The sequence below is a fragment of the Ursus arctos genome, unplaced genomic scaffold, assembly GCF_023065955.2.
Source record: "Ursus arctos isolate Adak ecotype North America unplaced genomic scaffold, UrsArc2.0 scaffold_14, whole genome shotgun sequence".
In the NCBI taxonomy this organism is placed as follows: Eukaryota; Metazoa; Chordata; class Mammalia; order Carnivora; family Ursidae; genus Ursus; species Ursus arctos.
The window spans coordinates 45,055,016-45,064,624 of record NW_026622808.1 but is presented as its reverse complement, the minus strand read 5'-3'; the positions used below and the strand labels follow the sequence as shown (position 1 = coordinate 45,064,624).

General features: G+C 39.1%; 1 protein-coding gene across 1 annotated transcript in view; it reads right to left on the bottom strand.

Moving 5' to 3' along the window:
- ATXN7 (ataxin 7) overlaps positions 1–9,609 on the bottom strand; it is a 136,323-nt gene that overhangs the window by 124,157 nt on the left and 2,557 nt on the right. The window lies entirely within an intron of this gene.

Below are 9,609 nucleotides of genomic sequence, written 5' to 3'. Positions count from 1 at the left end.
AAAACAAGAATACTTAGATTTAACATGTAATTTTTTTTCTAGTACACATTTCAAACTTAATTTAGATCATTTAGACTCTTCAAGGTCAAAGTTCACTATTTTCATACACTGCAGTACTAATTCAGGTTTTTTTTTTTTTTAGAGGAACTGTTTCTCTCTGTAAGAACACCACACAGACAATATCATAGGCAGTTACATGGTTAAGAGACTACAGATAAAAAATAGACTGGTGTTTCTTCCACTTACAAATGCTAGCCAATAAAAACTTTCCAGTCTACAGCTGATTAATACTTGACACCAGCTCTATGGAAAGGAAAGCTAATCGTTGCTGGCTGTTAGCTAAAGCAACAGACACACTAAGGAACCTTCCTACTGTCACATCGTGACTGCTGTTCACTAGGACAACTGATTTTTCCGTTTAGCTCCATTATAGTTCTAAACAGAAAACTGGAATACTATCCTTTCTGGGAGCTACTGTTCTCATAATCTATAATAGCTAAACACGTGTTACTCACTGTCTTGTAGTGTTGAAATATATTCACAGGGAATCTTGAAAACCATAAACATTTTTACTAGCTTCAGGAAGCTAGTAAATTTGAACAAGTGATTCCTTTTAAACTGTCCTAATATAATGGCAAATGGTCTCTTTTCTGACTTCGATTTCTAAATGATTTACAGTTATAACTACCAGAACAGTAATAATCAACAGGATGGGTAGTGGAGAGAGCATCGAATGGAGTCTTAAGTATCTCCTTTTAGAGCAGCTAAGAGAAGCTATGTTCCAAAACACTAAAAATGTCTTTGTGTTCAGAACGTTAAAACTTAACAGCAAAACAAAAAACAAAACGAAAATTTAAAAACAGCGTGAACAAAATATAAATGTATACAGATGAAAAGTATGCATTTTTCTTCCTTTTCTTTTTTTTTTTAAGATTTATTTATTTGAGAAAGAGAGAGAGGGAGAGGAGGAGCAGAGGGATAGAGACAAGCATACTCTGTACCTAGTGCAGAGCTCGATCCCACAACCCTGAGATCATAACCTGAGCCGAAATCAGGAGTCTAATGCTTAACCTACTGAGGCGCCCCAAGTATGCATTTTTCAATCATGAACTTTGCTAGCACTCTTTTCAGGATTAAGTTCAAGGATTCTAAAGGTTCAAAATGCCTGCAAAAATGAGATCATGAGACAAACTAGAAATGCAAGAGAAAAAAAGAGTTTTTGATTTTGATTAGTATTAAGTGTTAACATGTTTAGAAGCTGTAAAAATCAGCAACTGAAACAAATTAGAAAAAGACAATTTAAAAATTAGGTTAAATGTTAGGACAAGGTTCTAAAAGCTCCAGAAAAGTCTTGAGGTGTCTCTATTTACAAAATGTTCTGGCCAAATAAGAAACACAATATTAACACCATGATCACATTAATGGTTTCAGACTACAGTGAAACTTTACAAGCAAGGGGGAAGGGCCTAACATACAAACCTATTGTTAACAGAACCCTGTCTAGAGATTCTAATTAAACAAAAGTGTCAAGCACTCCTCTCAAAATCCCTTGTAGTGGTGGGCCTAAACAGCAGAAAACAGAGCAGACCATTTAAAAGAGTCCAGGGGTTGGGAAGACAAGTGACTACACCACAAGGTGGTAATTACACCGTGGGGAAGTAAAAAAGGCCAGACTTAAGGGCTCCAAGAGGTACTTCAAAAACCAGCTAATCATGGCAAGAAGAGGTGGGACAAATTGGCTTCTCAACTGGCTATCTATGGGGACATAAAAGAGGCTGGGCCTCCAAAGCAAGAATAAACAAAAGTGGCTACTACTAATGGTCAAGGTGACAACTAGATCTCCATTTCACACCAGTGTCCCAACATACATTCACTCATCTCCGAATCAGCCCAGAAACCTGAGAAACCAGAAGACAGGCTTCTCCAGTTGGGAAATCTTCCGCAGCAAAGGCATGGGTAGTCAGAATACCTATGTTTTCCTGCCAACGGTTCTATGCTGAAGGGGAAATTGCTTACCTTTTCTAAACCATATGCTCAGCTGAAAAATAGGAAAAATATGCTTTTCTCTGACTTCAAAAGATTATAAAAAATAGGAGTATATGCGTGAAAATGCTCTGAATAAAATCACACTGTATTTGTGCAACATTTTATCGCTAGAAACATGGTTTAACTCATAGCTAAAGGCTATGTAAACGTAGGTTGTTCCTTCGACCCATAAACTGTAAGGTCTAAAATATTTAAGTATTAGCAAGGTTACAATGAAAGCCACTACACACCTGGAGAAGACAGAAAAACAGAAGCAGGGCAGTGTGGGAACATTAAGTGCAGGGGCCAATAACTGTATTTATCTCACTGTGTCCTAAGGAAATCACTATCCACTAGGTAAAACTGTTTGTAATAGGAACCCTGTTACCAATAAATGGCTAAATTATAGTTCATATGATTTTCTTTTAAAAATCAGGGAAATGGGGTGCTGGTTGGTTTAGTCGGTTAAGCGTCCGACTCTTGATTTTGGCTCAATTCTTGATATCAGGGTCATGAGATCAAGCCCCACTTTGGACTCACACTAGGCACAGAGCCTACTTGAGATTCTCTCTCTCCCTCTCTCTCTCTCTCTCTCTCTCTCTACCCCTCCCCCACCCCCTTTAAAATAAATAAATCTTTAAAAAATAAAAATAATAAAAATCAGGGAAATGATAGAAAAGATTACTATGTAAAAAAATGGATAAATATGCTATTGCCCTTGGAATGGTAAGCAGTTATTACTGGAAATGGAAATAGATGGCAGTCACAACAGTGCTTCTCAGTCTGAGGCTTAAGAACCTTTAGAGGCACGTGGCGTTGAGAGGGAAAGAGGTGAACAAGGGGTCATCGGGTGTTGCAAATAGTAAATGTGACCAATAATGTACAAAGCAGCTTGCACAAATGTTCAGATAGTGGACATCTGTTGGTTTTATCAACGCTGCATTCACTCCCCTGCTGGGGAACAAACCGCCCCCGCCCCCAGAAGGTACTTTCTTGGTGAAGCAGGAAACGAGGCACCTTGCAGGACCCAGGCTGACCCTGAGAGACCCCTTTATTCTCAGTACAGAGTGGAGTTACGAAGCGTTGGAAACGTTAATAAGGCTACCACCCTGTGAAGACTGTCCATTGAGGCCTTGTTCTTCAGCTCTATTGTCAATTCGGGGAGCTACACCACATCCTTCCAGTAACCTCCTTTTTTCCTTAGGGTAGCCCGATTTTGTTTCCACTACTTACAACCTTTCAACAAGTAATTTTAAAATATTAGTTTTATGGTAAAACAAAGGGATGTATAATGGAGTAGAATACAGAATTCATGTAAAATTTTAAGATACTGGATTCTTCTTTTGAGATTGCTAAAGATATGCTTCCTCCCCCCACACACACACACAATGCAAATTTCTTTAGCAAAGGATTTAAGCACTGGTACAGGGATTAACTTTCCATAACTTTCAGGATCTGCCCCTAACTAGGTAAAAGATCTAGGGCAAGTTACATAACCTCCTTATGGCTCACTTATCACAACTTTAAAATGGGAGTAATAGTACCTACCTCATAGAACTGTTATCCCAGAGAATACAGGGAAGCAGCTAACACCACGCCTCACTGCAGAGTTTATCACTCATGGCAAATAAGGGTTAATATACAACAGCAACGGGCATACTGTTCGCAAAGATGGCCATAACATACCGCTGCCTCCCCCCCCCCCCAACTGCTGTCAGCATCTTCCATCAAAAAGTGGTGCCTACTTTCAACCCTGGAATCTGGACTGGGCTTGTGGCTTGCTTGACCAAAAGAATGTGGCAGAGTGACCCTGTGTGACTGCTAAGCCTAGGCCTCAAGAAGCCTTGCTGCTCTCACCCTGAAACATAACGTCTCCATGTGAGGATAACCTAGTCTAGCTACTGGAAAAAGAGATCGTGTAGTGGTCAGATGAGCTGTCCCAGCTAGATCCCTAGACCAATCAGCTCTGACTTGGTGACTTCAGATGACAGCAGCCACATTAGTGACCTCAGGCCAAACAAGAGCAGTGGAAGAACTGCCCTGCCCTAATTGTGTGCAAATAAATGGTCATTATTTTAAGCCACAAAGTTTTGGAGTGGGTTCTTCTTACTCTGCAATATGTAACTGATAGGTATACTTCATCAATTATCACAGTATTTCTACATTTTTTATTCCAAGCATTTCCTAAAATTTCCTGCAAACAAACCCAAAGCCCCAGTGTGTGCAAATAAGTATGTCACAGCCAGATGCGGTTATACTTCTCATTCTTCATGGCCAGGTCAACGTTTCTAATTTCATAGAAACATTGAAATGTGTCTCAGAACTTGGGGGCTTAGGTTGGAAAGTAAAACATAGCCCCAAACCAAAATAACTTAAGTGAAAATAAAGTGAAAAATTTCTAAAATGATCACAGGTACACCACAAGGATGCAGGTGCACACTAGCTGAGCTAAGACTGAGGTAACCAGCTAAGAGAAAAAAAGTGAAACAAATTTGCTGTGATTCATTCAAATAGTAGAAATCAAAACAGATTCTCCCTTTTAACAGTTTTTACACCTGACATTTTCCTCCATATACTTTAAAGATGACCCAAACCTTCTTTTAAAAGTTCACTATGCACTGTCAAGAGGAAGGAAATGCTTGCTTTAGGTCACCATCCATTCAACAAATATTTACGGAGCACCAACTCCGTAAATGCCAGCAAGTTGTTAGCCCCTGAACACGTTTTTTGATAGTGTACACAGAGATAGCACGCTAAAAGGAGCATGACTGATGACTAGGTTCTGAACCTAGACTACACTACTGTCGTCATCAAGGTACCTGGTCTGGTTAGAGGGTTTAGGCTGGTGAATGTGACAAACAAGGCCCTGCCCTCATGCAAGCCTCTAGAAGGACGGAAATATTAGCAACCAATATTATTATCATCACCAATATTATTATCATCATTGCCATTACTATTATTATTATTATATACCCTTACTTGTCCCACCACTTCTTTCTCCTTAGTTACTGCTAAGTATCTGGAACTCTGCTAAGCACTTGCCTCATTTAACCTTCACAACAACTTAGCAAGGTATTGCTTACGTTTTCATTCATTCATTCATTCATTCAGCTCTACACCCAGTGAGGCTTGAACTCATGACCCCAAGATCAAAAGTTGCATACATGCTCTGCTGACTGGGCCAGCTAGGTGCCCCAGAATTGCCCACATTTTACAGAGGAGGAGACTGAGGCCATAAATGGATAAAAGTAACACAAACAGTAAGTAGTGGAGCTCACGCTTTTAAACACTACCCTCTATTGCCTCCATATATATGAACTCCTTACGATTTTATAGGAATTTCAATGGAGGAAAATCTTTCACAACAAGAAATGAGGCACAACATGCTATCATGTAAATGTCTGTGTTTCAGTAAGTTTCTTCTGAAAACTGTTATTTAGTCCTGTATGGATTTTTTCTTTCCTGTTAGAAAAGTCAGGACAATATTCTTACTTATTAGTAAAACAGAAAACATTTTCAAGGTATATGAGAAAACGTACTTCACTTCTAATACAATACAGACTATGAAGGAAAGTAGTCATGAGAGCTCAATTAGCCACAAATAGGAGATATTTTAATTACTATGTTTATTCTTCAATAGCTTTATTATGTTTTCCTGATTATAAAAGCAGCACATGCTACATGAAAAGAAAAACTGAGAAAAGCATTTTTAAAAAATCACCCACAATCTTAATACCTAGGGATAACAAGTTCCTATTACTCGGTGTATATCCTTTCAGATACTTTCCTTTAGGTTTCTATATACAGGGCTTTTGTCCACCTTTTAAAAATCATTTTAAAAACCCCACACAATACACATATTGTCATGCTACCCTCTTTCTTCTAAACATCATTCCATGTCAATGAATATTGACCTGCATCATTTTTTTTAAAGATTTTTTTTTAAGTAATCTTACTCCCAGTGTGGGGGTCAAACTCACAACCCCAAGATCAAGAGTCTGCATGCTCTATTGACTAAGCCAACGAGGCACCCCCTGCATCACCCTTTTTAAAGACTGTACAGTATTTCACTGCATGGGTAGGTCCTGATGGATCTAATCAATCCTTTATTAATAGGCATTTGGATTACTTCCAATGTTTTGCTATTATTAAAAAATGGGGCAGTGAGCAGTCTGGTACAGATATCTATTCACCTTTGACCAACTGTTTAAGATAAATTTCTGGATGTTGACTTGCCATTTCATTTTATGACTTGGGATGCATATTGCCCAAATTGTCATCTAGAAAATAAATAACAAATTTACCTTTTTTTAAAAAAAAAAAGGAAACCCTTAAAATTTAAGAGTAATAACATATTTTACTACTATCTACATAAAATGGCAAAATATTTTAAAAACTGCATCTTATCTCTAAATATCTAAAATACTGATGCATAACTCTGATACTACATTAAGTTTACACTGGGAAGGGGGAAGATCCTAAAATACCCAATAACTTCAGCATAATGTTGTTTTGAAAGTTAAACTCCAAAAAGAACATACTTGCTGCAAAACAACCAAATTAGCAGAGAATGTTTAAAAGGCAGGAAAGGAGGCAAAAAATAATCAGTTACAGCGATTACCAGGTCACCAAATCCTCATCTCATACAATGACCAAGAGAGAAGGGTCAAGAGAGAGAGAAAAGGTGACACTAAAAGCAGCAGCCCTCGGAGCTTCAGTGATGGCCGGATGAAATTACACACAGACATATACATCTACATGCTCTGTACACATCAATCCTGGAGCTAATCTCCAGGGGTTAGAGCACAAGAGGAATCTTTGTGTGCTTTATTTAACCAAACATCATGCAGAAAGGGGGTGGTGGAATCCAAATACGGATTTCCTTAAGGTAAGAGTGTCTAGTTAGCAGCCTGAGGGCCTAGTATCGGTTACATCCTTTCCAGGACAAGGGGACAAGAGGAACTTGAAGCATGAGACAGCTCCAAAGGCATAGATTCCTTTCAAAACGGTCACACAGGACAGGGTTCAAACATCAAGCCTTATGGAAAACTGGGCAAGGTGAGAACATTTTTAGCAATAAAAAAAACCAAAACTTCCTGGTGATATAATAATACGTGTGCTAAGAAGGGAAGGCCACACACTGTAACTAAGAACAACTAACCTCGTGGAGTTTCATCCTAACGGAGGAGACAGGGGCCTTCAATAACGCTGCCATACCAAAAGCACGGAATACTTGAGGAGGCAAACCACAATGTGTATGCAGCAGTGGGGTGGGGTGAGGGGGCACGTTTGTACAGCTTGGTGATACCACAGACCTACAGGACTTAGGAGTCTAACATTCTTCTAGGCAAGAGGTCAGCAAACTATGGCCTATGGGTCAAATCCACCTGCTAGCTGTACATGTCACAAGCCCAGAACAGCTTTAACATTTTTAAATGGTTCAAACAAATAAAAACGTATTACATGGCACACAAAAATTACATGAAATTCAAATGTCAGTGTCCACAAAGTTTTGATGGAACACAGCTATGGCCGTTCGCTTATGTCTCTGGCTGCTTTCTAAATACACGGGTAGAATCGCACAGGTGTGACAGAGAGATGGGGAGTGGGGGGGAAGCCAATGCTGACAAACTGGAAAATATTTACTATGGTGTCCTTTCAGAAAGTTTGCTGATATCTGTTCAAGGCCATAAAATCATGTAGTTTTTGAATGGACCATGGCTCCAAACCTGTGCATGCTTGTTGGTTTGGCCCCTGAAAAAGCCAGGATTTAGACATAACCTGTCAGCCTAACAGAGAATGCAATCCCACTGCCAAGAATAGCACACAGGTCTAATAGGTCCTACAGATGCTGGGGTACCTGCCCATGGTAACCAGAAAGATGTGAAAGGCTTTTATGAATTCAAAGTGGGATGATCCCTAAAGGTTTACATGGGACGGTTCTTAAAGAACATACTAGCTTCTCCTTCAAAAGACAAGAATGAAACCATCCTCAAGATGGCTACAACCTTTAAGCATTTATACTAGGGGCCTAGGACTGTGCAAAGCCTTTTGCTTTTATTATCTCAGCTAATGGTCACCTTCTCCAGACTCAGATACTGGATGGCTCAAGCTGAGCACAACCAGAAAGCTTAGGGGTGTCAAACCCAGTCAGTGCTTGTGTTCGTACCACTACCCCACTTAAAGGCAGTAGGCACAAATGCTCACCACAAATAAATGAAAAGAAAAGAAAAAGACCACAGAAACAGTGGAAACGTTTGCTCTTATAGCCATAAGCACTGTAAGTATTTTATTCATATCTCTGTTCTTATTCATAATACCTTCTCTTCTTTCAATGTTTAAAGATAGGAAAATATAATTCAGTTATTCCAGATTCTTTTCCCTGTTGAGAAAAATCAATGCAGGTACCCAACTGTGGGGGCATTTTAAAGACACCAGAATTAGACAGCCAAAGTTACAGGGGTAGCTTCCACTAATGGAAGTCTCTGGAGTACCTGTAAGGGTCCCCAACACGAGGAGGTGAACAAACACTTTCAGAGACAATGGGCTGGAAAGTACAAGTGCAGTTTTTTAGTTTAAATTTATTTAAATTACAAGTGAAGAACAAAAGTTAAGTGGAATCTTACACAAAGAGACAGCTATAATGTCGGCGGACTGCTACTCTTTCGGCCCAGCACCCATGTCTTCAGCTTTACTAAGCGCACCACCATCTTCCTTCAACTTTACCCCCGGATATCTACAAGGTAAGGACCACTTAATCCTAACTCATTTTTGAAAACCTAATTTTTAAAAAATGTTCCAATTTGTTAATATTTTCATTATTCTTTGGAAAAGAATACATACCATTACCATATACTGTGCTTATACATGTTCATTCCGGTGTTGATTAGTGGTTATCACATCTAGCTCTAGCTCCCAAGTCCTTAACATGGGCCAAATGAGGGGTTGAGAGTTTTTTTACACAGCAAACTTCATTCCTACCTCCTTACACTTCTACTGCCTTAGGCTTTATCCAGATGAAGAACTGGAGGGTCAGGTAGGTTAAGTAGCTACAGTGAATGAAAGAACCCAGATTTGAACTTGAGTCTGTTTTGATGAGAAACTTTTTCCCATCATGTTCTGCTGTTTGGCCAAGGCAAAAACACATTTTCTTAGAATGACTACCTCCCAGTCACATTTCAGATTTGCTAGAGAGCAGTAAGAGGAGCTGGGTGGACCATTTGCTCCAAGGGCTGGTTGTCAAGATCAAATCTCTACTTATTGACCATCAATCTATCTGCTCTAAATTTTTAAATTTAAAAACAGCCACAATGCACCCAGGACCAGCATGTCAAGCCCTTTATGTGTGTGTGTATGGTTTATCAACGAACAGGCAATGCTTTGCTGTGGCAACAAAATGGAAGTGTTTTTGCACCTCTAAGACCACATGTCTAGGCTAAAGACAACTTTAAACAGCAAGTACTGGGCACAAAGATCTGTATTTTTTCTTTTTTTTTTTTTTTCCTTTTAAGAATTATTCTAACTCCTATTTTATTCAATAAAAACATACAACTCTAACATTTTGGGGCTCTGGACCTCTTTTAT